Below are 24,667 nucleotides of genomic sequence, written 5' to 3'. Positions count from 1 at the left end.
CCCCAGAGGCTTCAACAATGGGATCAGAGGAGCTGGGCTGGCCAACCCAGTTCACCACTTTCTGGCCATGTGACCTTGGACAGTCCTCTCTTCTCTCTGAGCAGCACTTTCCTCATGTGTGAAATGGGGACAATAAGAGTTCCTCCATCTTTGGATTTTCACAAAGATTAAGTTAATGTGTGCCTGTTAGCTGCTGCAGAACACAGTGCCCGGCACAGAGTGTGCCCTTGATGAGTAGCTGCATGTCTCCCTTTCTGTAGACCAGATGCTTAGGGGTGCTTCCCCAAGTAGCCCCTGGGCCTGGCTCTCCCATGATGGCTGGACACCTGGGCCTCTGGCTGTGAAACCACAGCCTTCTGAACCCTGTGGAGAGACAGGAGAGTGCCACGTAGAGGAAGAAGCCAGAGGTACACACCTGGGAACCAGACAGGCCTCGGCCTAGTTTCCTCTCTGCTCCCCTCTGCCTGGTGACTCACCCTCTCTCCGCCTCCTTCCACTGTCTAAGCAGAAAGACCTGGCTTGGCTTTTAGCTAATTCACAGAAGTATCCCAAGAATAATAGTATGGAGGTTGTATTTAGAGCTTGTTAGAATATGTGTTTTTATAAATCCAAGAAACCTTTCTTGACACATACTGCCCCTTCAAATATTTACAGAAACATTGTCAAGATGTCCGCCCCACAAAATTTTTTTTCCAGAATTCCTTACTCTCTATTTTAGTAATACAGTGATAGTCATCAGAGGGGGCTGAAGGAGCTACCACAGGCAGCTGTGGCCTCTCTAGCAGCTTTTCTCTCTGCCAGCATCCTCTCCTTCTGTTTGGCCAGGTACTTCCTGGCATTGTACCGGGCCCTCAGGTTGTGACAGTGGTCCTGGTAGGCCTTGGCTACCTGTGTGAACTTCTCTAGCTCCTTGGTACTTTGTTTTTTGTTTTTTTTTATTCTTATGTTAATCCCCATACATTACATCATTAGTTTTAGATGAAGTGTTCCATGATTCATTGTTTGTGCATAACACCCAGTGCTCCATGCAGAATGTGCCCTCCTCAATACCCACCACCAGGCTAACCCATCCTCCCACCCCCCTCCCCTCTAGAACCCTCAGTTTGTTTTTCAGAGTTCCTTGGTACTTTGTTATAGAGAGCCATGCAGCCCTCCTAGCCTTAGCCAAGTTCAGCTCTTACTCTCCTCTTCATGTGAGTTGGCAAGCGGGCCTCTCCCCAGCAAGTGCAGATGGAGATTCACTAGGTTCTGGTCTCCTAGAAGTGTAGTTTACTTGGGGGCACATCATCTTCCATGGCCATAAAATGTGGAGGTTGGACCAAATTACTTTAAAGGTCTGCTTGAGGTATATGTACAATTACCAGTCTATGAGGTTTTCCTAAGAAAAGTTCTGTACTAACAGTAAGTGGTGCACAGGAGACAGAACTTTCTTTAGGGTCGCCATTTTATATCGGAGGCCAGTTTGGCCCCAAGATGGTAATCAGCTCACCCAACATCACAGTGAGAAGGAGAGCTTGTCTCTCCTACCTGTTGAGGTTCTTTCCTCTGCGATATCGTGAGAAATGGGCCTTGAGATGGAAAGTGTTTCATGTTCTCTGGGAAAAAGCTAAACTCTTCAGTACTGATCTTAGTGTCTCTTGGATCTAGGAAAACACTATCAACAACTTAGTTGTGTTTTATTTGGGAAATCTGATAGGTTAGGATAAAAAGACTGATTTCATACTTTTTTTGCTTTTTTATTTAAGTTCAATTAGCCATCATATAGTACCTCATTAGTTTTTTATCTTTATACTTTGCAAACATAGGTCTTGTTCCACTGTATCTTATGTTGAACCATACCATGCAAAGTTCTGCTTCTCCGTTAACTTGTTCTCAAAATTCTGAGTCTGTCCACTGACCTGGTCTTAAAGGTGGTTGTGTGATGACGTCAGAAGCCTGTACTCAAGAGCCTGTTGTTGGAAATACCTGTCCTCTTCCTGGGGGTTCTCAGACAGTCCTTCTTTGTTGAAAACAAGATCCCTGTCCCGGAGCTGATTGTATGGTCTTGGGGGAACCATCAGAGTTAAATGAAAAACTACCCGTAGGAGACAGACATTTATGACTGTGGTTAACTTACTACTGATAATTTTCACGAGGGACAACTTTTGTGGGGAGGCATAAGAATAATGCAAATGAAGGTGAAATTACTTTTTTTTTTCCCCAGTGGTATGCAATAGAAGATAATAAAGCCAATTAAAAAAAATGAGTTTTGGACAAAAGGTCTACTAGCCTAATGATTAAGACTATTTTGGAAAAAGTCTGGAGCGCATTCTGAACATCTTTATTTTAATAAACTCTCTGGGGATAAGTTTTATATACATCCTCAGTTTGAAAGCACTGGCCTGGAAGATGCTAGTTGCAAATTAAAATAGTAAGATTATAATCAAACATTTAAAAATAACTGAAATGATACTGATAACACTGTAGTATTGTTGCCTTAATATCATCAGGGAAAGTACCAGCAGGACTCCAGTAAGTAGAAACAGTGGACAGAGAGAATACTGACAAATCTCTAGGAACTTCCTATATATGCTACAATTTCTAAAATATTTATGTTAGTAATGTTATCCCTATTCAAGTTTAACCTGGAGAAAGTTGATCACCTCTTTTGAGATTTTTTTCCCAGGCAACTCATAAACAGTAGTATATCAAATAAACCTCATAATTCTACCACCTCTCTTTTTACAAGGTGACAGAATTTTGTGACTTTCAGGGCCTTCCAGGAAATCTCAAGGAGAGATTTAAGTACAAAATATCCTTTGAAGTATTATTTTATTTCATTTTTCATTTGGGATTCATTTTGGGGAAGAAAAAAATAAAATTGCCAGGACATTTGAGCACTTAAGATAGGATTATGGAAGCTTCAGAACGTGAATGGTTGTAGCTTGGCTACCTATTACTTAAAGTGGCAATGTAATAACCGTTCAAAAGTTATGTAACTTCCATTATTTCTTTTTATTTTTTTTATATAGATATATTTATTTATAAATATTAGGAACACAGTTTATAAAAGAATAAAACTCCTCGCTAGAGCATAAGACAACAGAACAAAGATAGGTGCTATTATGCAAATGGAATGAGTGAACATAAGACGGTGATTTTCAAGCACATTTATATTACACACAGTTTTAAAACTATCGAATCTTTGAAACCGTAGAATTGGTAGAGGATGTATTTAGCTATTAGTTCGGAGACTTATAAAACAATTTTAGGGGTGATATTTAATGTGTGGGGAGAAGAAACTGTTTACTATATATAACTATCATGTTTCAAGGGACATGACTTAACAGTAAAGTTTTTATTATATTTTATATTAGTTATAGTTTATATTAGTTATTTTAGAAATACTACCTAAATTAGAATGACATTATATCTTCCTTCTCTAATTCCATTCTAATAGTCTACAACTATATCAAATGAAATGAGGAAAGTTGAAGTTTTAACATTTTAGACAGCCAAGTTACAAAAGGAACTAAAGAAAGAAACTCAGATTTAAAGTTTCAAATACCTTCTGCGTTTGGCACCTTTTCTTTTTTACTACAAAGTATTTCCTCTTAGAAATGGGGCATTTAGGGGCGCCTGGGTGGCTCAGTCGTTGGGTGTCTGCCTTCGGCTCAGGTCATGATCCCAGGGTCCTGGGATTGAGCCCCGCATCGGGCTCCCTGCTCCAGGGGAAGCCTGTTTCTCCCTCTCCCACTCCCCCTGCTTGTGTTCCCTTTCTCACTGTGTCTCTCTGTGTCAAATAAATAAATAAATAATCTAAAAAAAATTAAAAAAAAGAAATGGGGCATTTGATGAATTATTGTTTGTGGTGATCTCAGCTACAATAAAAAAGAAGCCAACAGAGACCACAGACTCACTAGCATTGATGGAAAGTGATAGTGAAGAGCCAAAGCACAGGAGACCACAGCAGCCTGGGTAACAAGAATTGGGTGGAAAAGCAAGCTAAATCTTCCATGTCTTCACTTTTGAAAGGGGTCATCACATTACAATTATTGACTTTCCTACTGATCCAAAATTAAGGAAAGGCAAAAAAAAGTCAGTATTCTGTCTGCCGCAGCATTACTTATATTTAATGACTAACAATTTAAGACTATTAAAAGTGAACAAGCCAACATTATGATCAAACCTGTTTATATTCAAGGAACATAGTAAACTACTTGACAAGATTTACCTTTCTTAGAAACTCCCTCTGCTGAGATTGACAAGGTAGGATTAGCTTTCTGCTGCACAGAAGGCAATTCCTGCTATAACGTGAATATCAGTAGAAGAGCTCACTGCCATGAATACTTAGGTACTTGGCCAACTCCTAAGAGACATACAAAGCTACAACAAGCAAACAAAAGCCCCCAGGAACAACAGAAGCCCCGTTCCTTATCATCACTTTATTTCTCTTGTGCTGTTCCAGGCTCTGAGTACATGGGGCATAGCGCTGCATTCGGGGGGCATAGCGCTGCATTCGGAGGGCATACAAAAGCATCGGTTTCACCTCCTAACTCTGTTAACTGCTCCAGTGATGACACGCATGGATAATGGTCTTTTAACATATCTGGCAATTTAGAAGTCTTCTCTTGAATACGTCAAGGACGTGTAACTGGTGTTAGAAACTTTAGCTCTTTAAATGTAGTATCTTTCTCTTTTATCAAACTGTATCTTCTTTTTTACACTTTGTAGGTATGGTGTAGTAGACACATTATATTTAATTAAGCAACTCCCCCTGGTTTCTGTACTGGGGGTCTTAACATCATTGGTTGGATCTTTTGTTTTGTCATCTTCCTCTTTTTTACCATCTTGAAATACCACATTTCTAGGTGTCTTTTCCATTTCTGGTCTTCCTGACTCTAGATTAACACCTATATCTTCACTGTCGACTTCTTGGATGTAGTCCTTGGGTTGCACAAGCCTCAATATTTTCTCCATATTTCACTTTTTCTTGACTCTTCATTGTTAGAATATCTGCATTTGCATGTCGCGTCTCTTCAATAGGCTGAGCCCCTGCCAGAATAGCTTTCTCATCGATTGTGATATTTTCAATAGGACTTGTGAGTGGTTCAATACGTGCAAGGCATATCCAGTATTTAACAAGTTTTTTGGCATCTGGAATATTTTTAATCAGGTCATTCAGTATGACCAATATTTCTTCTTTTGGGCACCCCTCATTAATCAGGTTCAGGCATTCTGAAAATGTCTTGTTTACTTTTTCAGTAAATAATCTTTGTTTATCTTCTTCTACCATGGTTGTCCAAAAGGACCCAACTGAGTTTTCATTTTGCCCTTCAGGCTCAGGCTGAGTAACCACTGAGCTAGGAGGCCTTTTCAGCACTCTTCTTTTACCAGCTTTCCACTCACTCAGACAAGCTTTTCCCTCTTCTGCTGTTTCTTTGGGCTGAGCTGATCTATCAAGAGTTGCTTTTGCTATAGTGTGTCTGTGAGGGTCAGTGCTTTTTGATTTCTGTATCAGTTTGGTGTTAGAAGACGAAGCAGGCCTGGCTAGTTTCAGAGGTCAGGCTTCTTGACAGTGTCTTCTTTCTCTCTACATCCTGAGAACTGGTTTTGGCACTAGATGAAACCGTGTTTGGTTGCAGTAATTCTTTCTCCTGAGGCCCTTTCCGGATTGTAGCATTGGCAGTGGCTTGCCCGATGCCCCGTTTCACAGCGTCCTGAGCACTGTCATGGTGACTTCTGATAGGAGGCTGCACCAGCTGTCTGCCTGAGATGCAGTGTTCCCAAGTTTAGTGGCGGTCACCACGTTTGGGGCTCTATCACTTCTCACTGTTGCACTGTGAGTGTCCGTGGGTGGAGGCTCTGGGTCTTTAGGGACAGCAGCTGAAGGCTTCTTCGTTGTTGCAGAACTCTCATCTCTGACTGGTAGGGGCTTTCTAAATGAATTAATCTTAGACTGAACAATTTGGCCACGGTAGAACCCAAGCACAAGCTTCTTGGACATGTTAGCATCTTGCTTTGGTTTTTCTATGGATATTTGTTTCTTTTTCTTGTTGTTTTTAAGATGAAACACTTGGCTTAATGTCATGTGTTGACTTTGAGGGTCATCTTTAATTGGTACGGACTGTCCCATTTGATTATTATTCTCAAAATTATGTGTGTCAACTGCTATTGTTGAACTGGTTAATTCATTAGAAGGTCTTAAAGGAATACAGTTTTTTCCATTGTTATATGATTTTCGTTCCCAGGAGGTCTACTGACATTTTCTTTACCAGCCATTTTTGTTTTAAATTTCAGAACTTTTGTCTCTTCGTGGACTTGGCCCTCAGAGTTCATCACTTTCTGGTCTCTACTACTGGGTATGTGATTTTCCTGTTTGTATGCCAAAAAAGTTTTTCTTTTTAACATATGTTCCTTGAGTTTTTGTCTTCTTTGTTCTCTGAACTCAGGCTGAGCCCTCTGGCTCGGGGGCAGCTGCAGGTCCTGGGGCACGGCTGGGGTGCTCATGGCTGCTACCCGACAGGGATGCGACTCAGCTCCGGCAGCCCCGGACTGTGCAAGCCCCATGATTTCTTTTATTTCAAAGAGAATAATCAGGGTCATGATGAAGTCCAAGCAAATGGTAGAAAGTTTTTCTTTTGAAGTACAAAATCTCTGCTTTTTGGGGTAGATTACAAAGAAGGTAGTTCAGAGAAACCGATTTTGAACTTCTGACTTCCAGAACTGTAAGCAAATAAATGTATGTGTTTTTAAAGCCACGAAGGTTTTAGTAATTTGTTGGAGCTGTCATAAGAAACTCATACAGCTAAGGAGTCACCTTTTGCAACCTCTTAGTAAGAGCAGATCCATACTCTAACAAAACTTAGTCTTTCTTACTGAAAGCAAATCAGATTGTCAGATTGAGTTAATATTCAATATAATGTTTGATATTAAAGTAACTACAATCTCTTGTTGAGAATCTTATAAATAACTTGTGAAAATTGAGTCCAGTTTGGAAAAATTTAGCACAAATTTGTGTTCCTTTTCAAATTCTATTTTTGTGACCTTTCTGCAGCTTTCTGTCCATGCTCACTTTTGTATTTCAGCATCCTCATTCTGATTCCAGAATAAAAAGTCATTTTACTTTAGAACAGCAATACTTTATGGGCTGTAATGCATCCAAAACAAAACAACTGAGATAGTAGATCAGAAAATTAAAACTAGAGAAACAGAGTCAACATCATCGCATTGGTGCTTTGGATTCACCTGAACCACCAAGAAAAGACATGCCTAGGCTTAAACTCTGCATGAGGTACACTTCTCTGGCAATGGAATTTACCTAGCTCTGGTAGGTTAATGTATTGGGAATTTCTATTTGACCTCTAAGATGATTAGAACATAATTGACAGAACAAGATCAAATCATGACGTTCATACAAATATGAAATGAACGTGTTAAAAGGTTTTTGTTACCTCATGAGAGAACCAGCAGATGCTATACCCATTTAAAAAGAAATACAAAGAACAGACACAAAAATACTTTTCAGTAGTATTGCCCGGAGTTTAGAGCCACATGCCCTAGGATGGAAGCTCTGTCCCAAAGGGTTCAGCCACAGGCCAAGGGTGCAGCTTCAAACCATAGAGGACTATTTTCAGGCCTTGAAACCTAATGGATCTTGCTGGTTGGATTGAAAGTAAATAACTTGTTTTCTAGTTTCACAAGTCCACAAATGGAGAGGAAATTTGCCCCAAGATAGATTGTTTCAGAATCTCACCCAAACCTGATTTAGGTACTGAGATTTTAGACTTTGAGTTGGTACTCTAATGGGTTGAGACTTTTGGGGTTGATGGGGTATTTTGAATGTGGGATGGACATGAATCTCTAGGGGCCAGAGGGTAGACTTTGGTAGGCTGGATATCCAGGTTTTAATCTATAAAATCGTGAATGTTACCTTACATGGCACAAGAAATTTTACAAATATGATTAAGTGAAGGATTTTGAGATGGGGAGAATATCTCAGATTATATGGATGGGCCCTAAATGCAGTCACAAGTGTCATTATGAGAGGAAACTAGAGGGAGATTAAGTACAGAAGAAGAAGGCGTGGTAACCACTGAAGCAAGATGCTAGGCTTTTGACTTCGAAGACAGTGGAAGGGGCCACAGACAAGGAATGCATCCTTAGGTGTTGGAAAAGGCAAACAAATTCTCCCCTAGAGCCTATAGAGAGTGTGTGACCCTGTCAACACCCAGAGTTTAGCCCAGTGAAAGTGATGTCAAACTTCTGACCTCCAGAACTGTAAGATAATAAATGTCTGTTGCTTTAAGCCACCAAGATTGTGGTAATTTGTTACAGAAGCCAAAGGAAACTAGTACACCTCCCAAATAAACTATATCCATTCAAATCAGCGTCAGCTTCTGAGGGAACCCAAACTAAGACACTAGGTGAAGATAAAGGATACAGCAGCTAGCTAATTTATCCCATCTCCCCTGAAGTCGTCCCCCACCACCTTCCTTTCACATGATTCATAGGATTATGTTTTGAGATGGGTTAACACTGCACAAGGCTTGTAAGACTGAACAGCAGCAAATAGGTTTTTCATAACACTTAAATTTGGTCAAAAATGAATCCCTTGGAATACTTTCACTCTCTGATGGAGTAACTGGTACCAGACTAGCCCTTCTGCCACAAATGACCATAAAACTGGACAAAATATATGAGCTGACTGTTTTGGGGGCATTGTACAGCAGGCAGCACAGTGCTGTAATTTCAGAGGGAAAGGAAACCCACAAGGTAGCTCAACCATCCCTCCAGTTCTCTGCCTGGGGAAAACTTCCCACTGGCATATTTTGCTGGATTTCAGGCAGAACAACAGTGAAGCTGCTGGGCTGAGAAGGCAGGAATCAGAGTTTAGTCCATTTGAAGAAGCTGGAATTTTCAAGACTAGGCATCACAGAAGAAAGATCTATATAAAGGAAGGTCTTCAAAAGTCCATTTGGAGGTTCTCCAAGAGCTTTTGGCTGAGAACTGGGCTGCATGTTCACAGGGCTTCACTACCTAGGACTGGCCAGAGGGTACAGATTTGAGAAAGGACAGAGATATTACCAGTTGACCCATGCTGGGGGATGTTGGAGCTCTAAGCAATAAGAGTGAAGAGACCTGGATAATACCTCACTAATATACTGGGCATCCAGCTGAGACACCAGAAGCCTTAGTGGTAAAGACCATGCCCTAAAGTAAAACCTATAATAGATCCACCCTTAAAAATCATAAAACCTACCCTTATAAGATATGGATAAGAGTAGAATTTGGAGTCTGATACCTTAAATTTAACCAGGCTTGGGGAAGACCTTAGGTTTTCTACATATCTACCTTAACAAAGCATAAAACCAAACCTACTGAACTGCCTACTAGAACAGAAATCAACACTCTTCAGAGGAAGATAGCAGAACCCAGAATCTCTAAACATATCCACACTGTCCAGTGTACGATAAAAATTATTCAACATGCAAAGAAACAGGAAAATGTGATGTATAGTCAAGAAAAAAAAAAGAAGCCAAGATGCCCAGTTGTTGGACTTTTTAGACAGTGACTTTAAAGCAATTATTCTGTGGTCAAAGAACTAAAGGAGAATATGTTCAAAGAATAAAAGGACATACAGTCTTAATGAATGAACAGGGAGGGAATTTCAGCAGGTAAATGGGAACTATAAATAACCAAATAAAAGCTTTAGAACCTAACTGGGAATTGGAATGACTCACTTTTTCCATATGCTTCCCAGTTTTTACACCCCAGAAGCAACTATGTCAGCTTCTGCACATCTGCCTGCTGTTTCTCACTTGCATATTAAAATGCTTTTTAAATGTAAAAAAAAAAAAACCCTTTAGAACTTAAAATTATAACGACTAAAATAAAAACACACTACCTGGGCTCAACATCAGCTTGCAGGTGGCTGAAGAAAGAGAATCAGTGAACTTGAAGACAGATCGATAGGAATTACCCAATCAGAAAAAGAAAAAAAAAAGAAATCAAAACACAAAAAAAACAAAAAACCAGAACAGATATCCTTGAGACTTTTTTTTTTTTAATGGTGTTGTATTGGCTTCTCCTGTATGACTCTTTGAACATAAGAAGTAATAACTCTCTTGGTACTTAAAGTTAGACCCATCTTCTACTCAATTCCCTGGGACCCCAAAGGGCCACTGCAGCTAAAAAGAAGCCTGCTTATGAGCATATAAATGAATAATCATGTTGGAGAAATAATCTTCCAGAATTTTTATTGACTCCAACTTAAGATGTAGTATAGTACAAGCATTAAGAAAATTTCACTCTTTATCCAATGTTCAGCTGAGCAGCCACATCCTATTACACTTATCTTTTAAAAATCATACATACAGAAAAATGAAAATAAAAATCATACGTATACAGTGTGGTGTCACGGTTAGACACATGGACTGTGGTGCTGGAGTGCTGGATTTAACTTCTAGCTCTACCATTTACTAATTGGGTAACTGTGGGCAAATATCCAGTTTGCCCATCTGTAATATGGGGATAGTAATAGTTCCTACTTAATAAGTTTTGGAACTTATGGGAAATGATAGATGTAAAGCACTTGGAATTGCACCTGGGACTTATGTGTTAGTTGTTATCATTAAGTATATGTTTTTCTCAGATCCTTTGAGAATAGAACATCAAAAGAAACAGAATATTGAAAGAATGAATCACCTTTAAAGCATTAATTTAAAAAGTATTTCATTTCAAAAATCTTCCTAAATGTGCTTAAGAGGATGAAACAGCTCTTACCTTTCCCCTGCTGATCAGCAGAGACATTCCTTTTTGAAAGTGGAGACACTGCCTGCTTCTTGGAATAGCTCTCCACCACAGATAAACATTACTCTGTGCTCCTGGGTGTGTTCGGTGTGTAAATAGATTGTGGGAACACGAGAGGCTGGTTTTTCAAGTTCCTGCTCCTAGTACTCCATGAGGGTCAAGTAGACCAGCGTTCTACAGTTGGTGTGTCTGAAAGAAAAGTGAATCTACAAAATGTTCTAACCATCAGATTGAGGTAGGGATAATGTGTTTAGGGGTCTTTAGCGTGACCTCTCCTTTCTTGATTTTTGTATTTTTCTGTGTTAGGGGGTTGAGATTTGCTTGTCAGGAAATGAATGACTCCTTCCACCATTTGGTACAAGATTTTACAATGAGAGGAGAGAGAGAGAGGAATATATACAGAAGGGACATTTTGGCTGTTGGGCTGCTATGTAAGTTTGATGGCTTGAGGAGGGAAATCTAAGCATCTTCTTGTTATTAGCACTTAATTTAATCTACAAATTGAAACATTGCACTAGATCCTATTGAAAAATGAGTGTCTCCACGAGCAAATATATATCCTCGTGACATAAAGACATCAGATTCACAGCAAAAGGACTATCACTTTGCCAAAAACCTCTCACACCTCTCTATATGAGATAGCAGTCCTTTTGTTCTGAGTTTCTTTCATTTGTTAGAAAACTCACATGTTTTATTAGCATTGTTGAATAACAGTCCTGTTCTTGATATGGTTAAATATCCACTGTGGTTATAAGTTGAGTAGAAAGATTGCCAAAGCCTGAAATCCCTGGAATAATTTCAACATGGATGTGATGTTTTTAAACACCATGAGGAGATAAGATACTGACTGTATATGAATATACACTAGAAAGATGCATCAGGTTTTTGAAAATTGCTCTTTAATATAGATTGTTTTAATTAGCAATACTATCTTCCTCATTTAAGGGAGAAGTGCATTTTGCAGTATAATATATCAAACTCTGTACTTGGAGAAAAAAGGAGTTATCTTTTTCCAGCATTCAAAATTGTGAGTAGCAAATATTACTCATATATGATAATGTATTTAAAAATATACCTTAAATCGTAGCCTCCTTAAAGTGTCTTTTAAGCACAGGAATTTAGGGTTTAGGTGTTTTTTTTTTTTTTGCTTTATAATGAGTTGCTTATATGTTGTTTAGACAACAGCTTAAGCACAGACTGTTATAATTTATACCCCATGACTTAAGTGCATGAAGATATTCAAATGGACTCTAGTGAAATCCTTAAATCTATACACCCCTGAGTATGTACACACACACACAAACCACACACCACACACACACACACACACACACACACATTTACATATGGGCAGCTAATACTGGGGAAACAGATAAGGGAGATGATGAGAAAATGTCTTTTTGTTGCCAAATCATATTCCATGTGCTTATGATTTTCTGAAATTCTCTGCCAGCCTGAGGTTTGGAATTAGGTTTGTGTTGCCGTTCAGTTTATTCTAGTTCAATGATGTCTTTTAATAAGTTTAGGGAATAAATTAATGTTTCTACCTCTTTGTGTCTTGGAGGCACATTTAGTGTATTTGTTGAAACTACTTTCTTACACTTATTTAGTATGTTAAGGAAATGCAACTTTAATGTGCAGAATGAGCTGTTTGTTTTAGCTCACTGAGCTCCGTTGTACAATGACATGTGTTATGACTGTTTTGCCAGCATATGCAATAACTTAGCTTATCATCTTTGATACTTTCTATTTAGAATTTCTTTGTAACTATGTTTTTGTACATCCCATATGCTGCTCGTGTATGTGCTCTCACTCTCACGTGTTCACCCCCACACATATTTTCCCACCCTTGGATGATTTCACAGATTCTGTACCTTTTCTCCAACTTGGTGCCGTTCCCGGCTCTGTCTTTTCTGTGGGTAGTGTCCTTGTTTACTCTGATGTCTGCTCACCATGCTTTCTCAACATCTTCCATCATGCCGAGCCCATAGACTCCTAATTCTCCTGAATGCAGCGGTCATGAAAGAGGTGGTCCCGTTGCTTTGATCACTTGTAGAGCTGGTGACTCGAGTGGCTACCTGAAGTTCTGGAAGATCATCTGGAAGTCAGGCAGACATCTTAGAGTACAAAATCTGTTAAATACATAGTATTCTAGGGTAGGAAATTTTCTCGATCCGGTTGCTCTCCCCTTTCAGCAAAACACATCTCTAAGAGGTACTTACTAAAATCCGCCCCTTCTTGACTTACTACCCATTTTCTCTCTTTTAACACCCCACTTTCTTTCAATTTCCCTGTGATATGACATCTACTTTCATCACTTGATTGCCATTATATTTCCAAGGGTCACTTGTGGTGCTATTAGGAAATCTAATGACATTCATTCATTTATTTATCCATTCGATAAATATTCGGTGATAGCTACGCATCAGACGCTGCTACAAAGTGAAGTTACATTATGCAGCCCTCAGGTCTGCCTTTATGTGCCTCCAGTCTAGTGAGGAAAGATGTTAATTTCCCCAACTAATTCATTTCGATTATGATAAGTGCTCTGAAGGATACTTTTCCAAATCCTCATTCTGTTTGACTACTTTGCTCTTTGTGACATTCATGATCACTTCCTATTTCTTGAATTCTCCCTTTCTTGTTATCTATGACTCTTTATTATCTATTCAACTACTTTTCAACCACTTTCTCTCTTGTCTCCTTCCCTTCTCTTCTCTTTACTTGTTCATTCCTGCAAAGGTTTATTATTTGGCCCACAATCTATTACTTCTTTCTCCTTGCCTTTGATGTCTCAGCAACCCATAGTTTTTTTTTTTTTAAAGATCTTTATTTATTTATTTATTTATTTATTTATTTATTTATTTGAGAGAGAGAGAGAGAGAATGAGAGAGAGCACATGAGAGGGGGGAGGGTCAGAGGGAGAAGCAGACTCCCTGCCGAGCAGGGAGCCCGATGCGGGACTCGATCCAGGGACTCCAGGATCATGACCTGAGCCGAAGGCAGTCGCTTAACCAACTGAGCCACCCAGGTGCCCTCAGCAACCCATAGTTTTAAATATCATAGTTAAAAATATCATTTTAAATAATGCCTCTAAGATCTCCATTTCCAGTTTTTCCATCTACTATGTGCTTTCCCACTTGTAGGTCCAACTGTCACCTAGTATTCATCACAGTTGTAGCCAAACTCACTGTCTTGTTTTCTTTTTTTAAGACTTTATTTATTTATTTGACAGAGAGAGAGAGAGAGCGCACAAGCAGGGGGAGCGGCAGGCAGGCAGAGGGAGAGGGAGAAGCAGGCTCCCCGCTGGGCAGGGAGCCTGATGTGGGCCTCCATCCCAGGACCCTGAGATCATGACCTGAACCGAAGTCAGCCACTTAACTGACTGAGCCACCCAGGCACCTCGAACTCACTGTCTTTTATGTCCTCTTCTTTCATCCATGTTTCTGCTAATGGTGTCGATGATCTCCTGGTTTCTCACATTTTTTTTTTAAGATTTTATTTATTTATTTGACAGAGAGAGAAACAGCAAAAGAGGGAACAGAAGCAGAGGGAGTGGGAGAAGGAGAAGCAGGCTTCCTGCTGAGCAGGGAGCTCGATGCAGGGCTCGATCCCAGGACCCTGAGATCATGACCTGAGCCGAAGGCAGACTCTTAACGACTGAGCCACTCAGGCGCCCCTGGTTTCTCACATTTGAAACCTTGGAGTCACTTTTGCTTTTGACTTTTCCTTTACTTCCAGTACCCAAACCATTACCAAGTTCTGTCATTCTTTTTATGATAGTATGTCTAGAATCTATCCTCTCCCCTGTATCTTTTCTGTAATTTTTTTTCTTTTATACTTTATTTTCTCATCCTCTTCTCCCTCTGGCTCAGAGCCACCTAGAACTCAGGGTCTGAGTCAGAACCCACCTCTACCAGAAAGTGAAACCTCATGCATATCTTGTTTTCCCAAACCTTGGGGACAGAATTATGAGTGTGATAGAAAGAACACAAGCTTTGGTAGCCAAAGATCCAGCTTTAAGTTCTGATTTTAACATCGAGTACCTCCTGTGCATTTTCTCTCTCTCTGAGCCTCAGTGTCCTCGTACTCATCTCACACGGTGGTCACAAAGAACAAAGAGGATCATGGAGGGAAATGATTTTAAACTGTGAAGCACTCTATAAATATGAAAGTAAGATTTATTAATAGAAGACTAAGTTAGGGGCAGGGACCGAGGTTCTGGATCTTAAATATTGGGGCAGTACAGTGTAGGAATTGAGAGCGTGGACTCTGCAGCCAGACTACGTAATTTGAATCCCAGCTCTACGACTTGACAGCTGTGGGAAATTGGGAAGTTTAGTTAGCTTCTCTGTTCCTGAGTTTCCTCTTCTATAAAATGAGGGTACTAATAATTTCTACTAAAAGAGGTATTGTAGGATTGGAAGGGTTAATAGATGTACAATACTTAAAACCAGTGCCTGGCACATTGGAAGTGTGGCAGCATGTGTCCAAGGTGGGAATGATTTATTAGAGTGGAGTCACCATATGGGGATCAGGTGCCGCATCAAGGTTGGAAACAGAGTCAGAGAGTACGCACCTACACCTGGCTGAATCCCTCATGATGCAGATAAAAAATGATCCTCCCATCTGGGGCAGAATTGAGCAAACACACGTCGAGGAGTCATGCATATTCTGAGCAACCATTTGAGCTTCAAGGATGGGGATAATGGTCTTTCAGACACTTTGGAAGGGGGGCATTTAAGAAAAAGGAATGGTCAATAGTTTGCTCTTTAGAGTAATGAAATATGTCAGTATTTCATGGAATCAAAATATCAGTATCCAGATGTCCAAATGTTAAGAAAGCAGACTTAACTATCCTCTGTATTCTAGAAATTTCTTTCTATAATAAGCATAGGCTTATAACATTGCAGAGTGCAAGGGACCTTAGAAATTCTATTCCTCTCAATTGTCAGGCTCATTGGCCAGAGTATGTATTTTTACTAACACAGTAGTAGTTCACTTTGGATGAGGGTTTTTCTTTTCCATGTTAAGAAAAGACAAATAATAATACCTGGAACATTCCAAGAGTGGTTCTAAGTGCTTTCAAATATTTAAATCATTTAATCTTCCCATGAACCCCATGTGCTAGATCTCAACATTGGTCCATTTACATATGAATAAATTTAGGATCATCGAGGTTATGCATAACTGATGGGTAATGGAGCCAGATTTCAAACCCAGGCAGCCCAGAACCAGAGCCCATATTCTCCACCACTGAGTCCTGTCATCACAGCACCTCGGTGCCCTGGCGTTTGGTTATGGGCAGGCTCTGGAGTCTTGGGCAGCTGTTAAATGTTGCAGTTTGTTTTCCTTGACAAGTGCTATTAAATGTTTGATAGTTTTTCATAACATATAAAAATTACTAAAATAAGATTTTAAATTTTTTTTTAAAGATTTTATTCATTTGAGAGAGAGAGACAGAGAGAGCACAAGCAGGGGGAGCGGCAGGCAGAGGGAGAAGCAGACAGCCCGCTGAGCAGGAAGCCCTATTCGGGGCTCCATCCCAAGACCCTGGGATCATGACCTGAGCTGAAGGCAGATGCTTAACCGACTGAGCCACCCAGGCACCTCTAAAATAAGATTTATGCTAAGTTTTCCAGTATCTATGCAAGAGGAGTCTGATTTTTCTCATTCGTGATTCTGTATGTGAGCATCAAAGGTCTCAAATAGCGATCCCTCTATTCCCTAGACAGCATATTATACTGTAAATTGCCAGCCGCTTTGCACTGTACTCCATCGTGGCTTCTGGCCACGGGGATTTTCTCTTGAATGTGTGTTAGTTTCCATCTTTGTTTTTGCTGACATTTTAAAAGTTCAGGGTCAATGTTTCGAGTTGCCCTTTGATTTCTATTTCCTATTTTAACTACTTCTTGTTCATTCTCACCTTAGTGTTTTTCTATTTTTACTTTAAGCATTATCAGCTACAAAAATAATTGACTAGGTTTTTACTTCATTTTCTTCTTCACTGAATTAAAATATTAAAATCAATCTTATCTCCACTGAACCCCTTAATAACCTTATTCCTTTCCAAGTAGGCATAATACCATTTGTAACTCTTGTTAGAGTTTCATTTAGCAGTTTACAGTCCTCGTAACAGTTGACTTATCCTGGCTAATTTGATTTAATCTTTCTAATCAAATGCCAGAAAGCACTCTGTTCCTACATTAGGAACACGTCCAATTCATTTAGGGGTTTGTGGTTTATGTAAATAGACTTCAGTGGTATTTTCACTTTGGTGTTGTATGGTCAGAAAATATTTCTGAAAGGGCATCAGGACTTGGAGGGAAATTAAGATGTATAACCAAGCAACTGTAAGAGGCACTTCATTTTAAAGCAAGTAAAATTTCCAAAACCAAACAGTATATTTTTTTTAACAAAATCATTTAACATTGACAGTATTCTAAGAATGGAAGTGGTAGATCTTACCAGAAAATACAGTTGAGATGGGATGGCAGGTGTGTGTAGAGAAATCATACTTGGGATGTAGCCATCAAATAATGATGTCCCAAGATTCCAAAATAGACTTTGAATCTAAACATACTTTTATCTGGGTCATAAAAAGTTCAGCAACAGCCCACTTGGTAAACACAGACCAAGAGAGGTCATAGCAAACATATTTATTTACTTCACCTATCAGAGTATAGACAGATCCATTAATAGATCCTCCCAAGAGCTATATATAGACAGCAATGATGTTTAGTCTCCTGGCATGAAATTACATTAAAATGAATATGTGATTAAAATTTTTGAAATTAATTTCATTTAAACCAATCGATATATCAAGGATATGTTTTCAAACAAGGCAGTAAGGAAGATGTGGTCCATATATACAATGAAATATTACTCAGCCATCAGAAAGGATGAATACCCAACTTTTACATCAACATGGATGGGGCTGGAGGAGATTATGCTAAGTGAAATAAGTCAAACAGAGAAAGTCAATTATCATATGGTTTCACTTATTTGTGGAACATAAGGAATAGCATGGAGGACATTAGGAGAAGGAAGGGAAAAATGAAGGGGGGAAATCGGAGGGGGGACGAACCATGAGAGACTGTGGACTCAGAGAAACAAACTGAAGGTTTTAGAGGGGAGGGGGGTGGGGGGATGGGTTAGCCCAGTGATGGGTATTAAGGAGGGCACATACTGCATGGAGCACTGGGTGTTACACAAAAACAATGAATCGTGGAACACTACATCAAAAACTAATGGTGTATGGTGACATAACATAATAAAATAAAATTAAAAACAAACAAACAAAAAAACAAGGCAGTAAGGGCCTAATACAAAATAGGCATTTTTCCTCAGTTTTCAACATATAATGGTATATCCAAAGATGTCTGTGCCTACAAACAAATGTACATAATTTTAAAGTTTCATATTTTGACTAAAACTAGATATATATTAAAACACATTTTGTGACAAAGAATCACTGTCCTCTAATTGAGAGACCAGCCCAGGGAAAATAACTACAAGGAAGTCTAGTCAGTAACTTGGAAAAAGGAAAGACTGGAATGTTTTGTTTGCGTTAGCCATGTTTAAGAAGGAAGAATTCAACTTACTTCAAACTACTTATAGCTGTCATCTAATTTCATTGGCTATTACCAAGTTTAAGCTCCAAACACAGGAAGGTTATTTCTAAGTCAGTTATATACAACAAACCAAATAGCTATTGATTTTCTATCAAGTGAATTCCCGTTTGACGCTCTTATTGTTTTTATGAGTAATAGTGATGTGTTTGGCTTTATACTTAAGCAGAATGGGATGTAACTGAATATTAGCACCACACAGGTTCCTGAACAATGAGGATAAAATCCAGGGGTAATATTTGATGGTTATATTGAGAAACTATTGACCCTGGGTCAACAGACATAAAATGTAGGTCCAATGTTGCCACTAATAATCTTAGTTATTGCCCACATTTTCCATGGATTTACTATGGCCCAAGGACTATTCGAGTGCTTTCCATGTAACCAAGATGATGTCTTGGTTCAGTCATGTCTCCAAGATCCCATAGCTAACAAATTTCAGAGCCTAGATTTGAGCCAGAGTCCTTGCTGGGTGTGAGTTCCCTTAGTCAAGTCAAGTACTTCTAAAGGTATCTCCCTCGGATATTTTTTCCTCCTCCCCCAATCTCTACCTTTCTTCCTGGGTCACAGGCTCACCCAGTCTGCTGGCATCTACAAAGCTGTTGCTGTTTTGTCCTTGTTCCCAGTGTCTCACCAGTTGGCATCCTCTCTCTGACCTTTTGTCCAGGGTAGAGGGGCCTGTGTTCCCTGGGCCCTTAGGCCTACTGGCCCCTGGAAGACTTCCTGTTGTCTCAGCCATGCTAAGTTCCCTTCACCCAGCTGAGCTCCTCAGGCCATCCTCGTAGGAGCCAAGTAGCCCCAGGCCCTTTCTAACCTATTTTCCTTTGCCCTCTCTACACCCTGACCCACTGCTGGAGCTTTCATTTCCTTTCTCCGTCAGGGGAAGCTGCTCCAGTGTCATATCCTACATCTTCTCTGCACTGTCATGTAATAAAACTTGACGTTCAGACCAGGGTTTGTTCTTGGTAGAGAGAACACCTAGCTTGAGGACTATTGAAAGAAAACGGAAACAGATTGAGAAGAGTGTTGTTTCCCAAACAATCTGTGGCAAAGAACCAGTTCCTTTGTTTCTCATTTTCCAAGCCACCCCAGACCAATGCTTTTGTAAAAGGCACTGTATGATGAGATGAGTCCACCGATTACATGCTCCTTTGTCATGTCAGTGTCAAATTCCTAGGACGGTTTGGAAATGCTCTCAGTTCTGTACATATCTTGTCTCAGACAGTAACAAGTCTGTGGACCGGCACCAGTCCCTGAACCCACCTTTCCTAGCAACAAAGGGATCTGTATTTATGGCAGTCCGTCTTTCATTTTTCTGGTGTGCCTCTATGTCCATCTTTGTACAGTCTTTTGGTACATAGAAATGTGCACCCTCCAAAGCCAGAGTGCTGGGCATTGGTATAAGATTGAGCAAGCCAAAATTATGTGTGAGTATGCTACATCTCTTGAGTTACATATATATATCTATATATGTAACTATATATATATCTATATATGTAACTCAAAGATGTATATAAACAATTATATATATAATTATATATTATCTTTATAGTTTATTATATGCAATTTATTTTTTAAAGATTTTATTTATTTATTTGACAGAGACAGACACAGTGAGAGAAGGAACACAAGCAGGGGGAGTGGAAGAGGGAGAAGCAGGCTTCCCACGGAGCAAGGAGCCCGATGCGGGGCTCGATCCCAGGACCCTGGGATCATGACCTGAGCCACCCAGGCGCCTCTATGCAATTTATTTTTAAATACAAAATATAAAATGTATTATTTATTTATATATAAAATATAAAATTTATTAATATATGTTAACAATTATATATATAATTATATATATATACATATATATAAAATTTTACAGTACAGTATAATGGTCATGAACACAGTCACTAGAGAAAAACTTCTTTAGCTTGAATCCCAACTCCACCACTTATGAGCAGTGTGGCTTTGGGCAAGTTTCTTAGTCTCCCTCTGCCTTGTAGTGCTTATCTGTAATATGGTAATAATGAAAATAACTCCAGGTGTTGACGTGAGGACTGAATGAGTTAACATATGTAAACCACCACCTTAGGACAATGCCTGGCACGTGTATATAAGTGCTCTGTGAGTGTTTACTGTCATTTTTACCATGAGCCATAAGGAAAAGGACTTAAGGCAAGTATACTAATGAAGCAGGAAATATACAAACAAATATAAGATAGAATACCACATGGATAATAGAACAGATATGATTAATTATGACTTAGATAATATGAAGTATACAGTGGTTTCTTTTTGGCTTTGCATTTGCTATCTGAGGAATTCCATGGCTTCACATGGAACAAGAGTGTGTGATAGGGACCGAACTAGGCATTTTGCATTAGCAGCTCCTTCCAATCCTCCCAGAAACCCTATGAGGTGGGTATTATGATTATCTCCAGTTTACATAAGAAGAAACTGAGGTTCAGAAAGGTTAAATAGCTTAGCTTCTTTAACATAGTAGGTAGGAAAGCTGGGATTTGAACTCAGCTTCCTGACTCCCAAACCTGGAGTTCTTTTAGTTGTCTACTTGAGCTGTCCATTGGAAACCCATGGAAAGTTTTAAAAATCTAATGCCTTGGGACACCTCAGTGGCACAGTCAGTTAAGCATCCGACTCTTGGTTTTGGCTCAGGTCGTGATTTCAGGGTCGTAAGATCGAGCCCACGTGGGGCTCCACGCTCAGCTCAGAGTCTGCTTGAGTTTCTCTCTCCCTCTGCCCATCCCCCCCTCAAATAAATAAATAAATCTCTAAAAATAAAAATACAATGCTTCACCACCAAACTCAAATTCTTTAATTTGATTTTTTAAATAAACAGCTTTACTAAGATGTAATGCACATACCTTACGATCTGCCTATTTTGAGTGTGCAATTCAATGGTTTTTTTTTTTTTTTAGTTTATTCATAGGTTGAACACCATCTCCACAATCTAATTTTAGAACATAATCATCCTGAGGTGGTCCTGACAGCAGAGTTGCTGAGGTCTTAACTTCAGGGCCACAGACCCTATAGGAGTTCTTGAATGGACTTTGAATGGTTTGTGAACCTTTCCTAGGATCCATAGCTTTCCTTACCTTCTCTAAAGTAATAGAGATGCAGCTCAGATAGTATTAAGAAACTCTAGACTGGTGTGTTCTCAAACTTTAGGATGCTTGCAAATCACCGGGGCTCTTGTTAAAATTCAGGTTCAAATTTAGTAGGTCTGGGACGCAGTCAGACCTACTATAATTTTGATTATAGGAATACCAACATTAGGTAAGTGAAATGTTATCGGCCCTAAAATCCCATTCTTCTCATTAGTGGATCTGGGTTACCAAACGACCAACCAATCAATAAACAAAAACCCACAACCCTTCCCAAAAAAAATTCAATCATTTTTTATTATTTTTTGAATTTTGTCAATAAAATATTTGTGGGCATTAGTTTTCTCTCTTGTTATATAAGTATATACAAAACAGTCATGATTTTGCCTCTTGAAACAAAAAGCCTAACATATTCGCTGGCTGGCCCTTAATAGAAAAATTGTGTCAACCCCTAGAGTAGACCATGGTGTAAGATCGCCTTTGAGGAGCATAATTGTTGGTCATCTTACCCTCCATAGCTCTTTGCTGCATTTGGCAGACATGGCACTGCTAATCAGACTGAAAAAAATACTAAGTATGAGGGGCAGTAAGCTGGCTGTATTTATGGATAATTCCTCCTCTAGAAGAGAGGTCTGGGCAGGTGAGAGTCAACTGCTGGTTTAGTTTAAAAACAGATCTTCCTGGGGTTGCAAGCTACTTGCCTGAGTAACATGAATAGCTTTCCACAAATGACCTGGTGTCTTCTCAGCTAGGTCATGTCAACAAGACTTTGGAAGCAAGATTCCCTAGGAGTAATTTGCAATCCTCCAGAGAGCTTGGTTAATTGGGGTTGGATGCGAGTTAGCTGAATTTATAGGTAGAATATTGCATCTTCTTATACCAGTCTTCAAGCTCTTTAACACTTCAGAGTGTTTGTTCAGGGTTCTGAACTTGCAAGAGCTGTCTGACTGTGCATTTTACCTGTATGAAGACATTTCTGCTTAGCTCACTTTGACTCCTGTGAAAAGGATCTGCTAGAACATGCATGACTCTTCAAAATTCTCCAGGCTTCAAGTGGTCTCCTGCACTATAATCTCTATTGTAGAACTTCCTCTCAGATGTCCATTTTGAACTACTTTCCTTTGGTCTTGATCAGTAACTTCAAACCTTTTTTTTTTTTTTTTTAAGATTTTATTCATTATTTGAGAGAGAGAGAATGAGAGATAGAGAGCATGAGAGGGAAGAGGGTCAGAGGGAGAAGCAGACTCCCCGCTGAGCAGGGAACCCAGTGTGGGACTTGATCCCGGGACTCCAGGATCATGACCTGAGCCGAAGGCAGTCGCTTAACCAACTGAGCCACCCAGGCGCCCATTAACTTCAAATCTCTTAACTGATAACTCATTTTCAGGCTGGCTGGCTATCTATCTATCTATCTATCAATCATGCAAGAGGTTGTCTATTCTCAACACCCATCCCAAATAATCCTTGTTACTACAAGGTCCATAATTATTGGTCAGATTTTTAGCATGTTCCAGGGGGACAATTACAAAGTATGACCTTGAAGGAATTGGATTATACACTAAAATAATTGCAAGACTTACTAATTTATATTATTAGAACCTAGGATATTAGGGCAAGGAATATGTGATATAACACTAGATTGGGCTGAATTTATTGAGATGGTACATTTTCCAAAGATTCTGGGTTTAATGTAGTACTTCATGTAGCTGGAGGTGTTTGTAACAGTTTACTTGATTGGTTAATTAAAAACTTAATGGTGGCCTACATAGACTCTAAGTGATATACTTGACTCCCAATTCATTAGACTCAACTGCCTCCCCTACTGTGTTGATTATCCTTTCTCAGTCTTCCATCAGCTCATTCATTCCTTTGTCCCTTCTTTAATCATTGTTCCTTATGCTCCTATCCCTGGACCTCTTTTGTTCTCCCTTGCATAACTCTAGCCACCACGTAGGCACCAGTGATTCCCAATTAAATGCTTCTAGTGTAGACTTCTCTGATAAACTCCAGTTCCATATTCCAGATGCCTTTCTGGACAGATTTGTTGATGTTTGCCTCATAAGCACTTGGACCTCAACATGTGCAAATTTCAATTTTTTTCTCTCAACCGTTTTTGTCTTGTATTCTCTATCTCTGTCAATAGTATTACCATCAGCATTCCTAGGCTTTACTCCAGTCCTATTGAATCAGAATCTCTGGAGATGGACCCTCAGGAATCTGTTTTTGAACAAGCCCTGTGGGTGATTCTTAGGTACACTAAAATTTAAGACCCATTACAGTTTCCGTGCCAGAAACCTCGGAGTCACACTCTCTCTCTTTATCACCCACATCTAGTTGGTAGCTGGATCTTATTGAGATCATTCCCAAATATCTGAAAAATGACCATTAGGTCCTTTCCCACTACCACAGCTTTAGTTCCTAATCTCTCCCTCGCATCCCTGCAGGAGCCTCCACATTGTCCACAGAGCCTCTGTCCTCTCTTTCATATAATCACTGAGTGCTGATGTCTTTTAAACCCCAAATCTAAAATAGAAAGCTGACGGTACTATTTCTTGGCTTAGAAGTATCCAACAGCTTGATGGCATGGGAGCAGTTTTCAGACTTGTTAAGGTCATTGAACTCTTTCTTCAAATAAAACCAGGCCAGGAATTCCAACTTATAGACCAGATAAAAGCAGAGCTCCTCTGTTTGAAGCAGGGGTCGGCGCCACAGCCTTGGCCACTCAACTTGCCTTGCTGTGTTTCCTAAGAAACCATTCCCAGAGACACAGTTTAAAAAACACTCCATAAAATCCAGATGCTTTATTTGGATACCACATTCCTCCCTGGCTGGCACCCTCCTTTCTCTCACCTCTCCCCCAGCCCGGGGATTATTCACTCTTCCCTGGACTAGTCATGTGTTCTTTTTCTTTTTTTTTTTTTTTTTATTTATTTTTTTTGTTGTTGTTTTTAAGATTGTATTTATTTGCGAGAGAGAGAATGAGAGAGAGCATGAGAGGGAGGAGGGTCAGAGGGAGAAGCAGACTCCCTGCCGAGCAGGGAGCCCGATGTGGGACTCGATCCCGGGACTCCAGGATCATGACCTGAGCCGAAGGCAGTCGCTTAACCAACTGAGCCACCCAGGCGCCCTAGTCAT

At 39.7% G+C, this 24,667-nt stretch overlaps 1 protein-coding gene and 1 pseudogene across 1 annotated transcript in view; one reads left to right on the top strand and one right to left on the bottom strand.

Annotated features, from left to right (window-relative positions):
- Nucleotides 1-4,409: 4,409 nt before the first annotated feature.
- Nucleotides 4,410-6,494, bottom strand: LOC102731597 (cytoskeleton-associated protein 2 pseudogene; annotated as a pseudogene).
- The window catches only part of SYTL5 (synaptotagmin like 5), a 142,888-nt gene continuing 124,454 nt past the window's right edge, over nt 6,234-24,667 (top strand). Inside the window, exon 1 of the mRNA XM_081809002.1 lies at nt 6,234-6,341. The gene's annotated coding sequence lies outside the window, so the exon portion shown is untranslated. The remainder of the gene's footprint in view (nt 6,342-24,667) is intronic.

Source organism: Leptonychotes weddellii, chromosome X (genome assembly GCF_054177405.1).
Source record: "Leptonychotes weddellii isolate Sample4059 chromosome X, ASM5417740v2, whole genome shotgun sequence".
Lineage (NCBI taxonomy): Eukaryota > Metazoa > Chordata > Mammalia > Carnivora > Phocidae > Leptonychotes > Leptonychotes weddellii.
The sequence above is the reverse complement of the archived record's forward strand: the minus strand, read 5'-3'. Positions and strand labels throughout refer to the sequence as shown.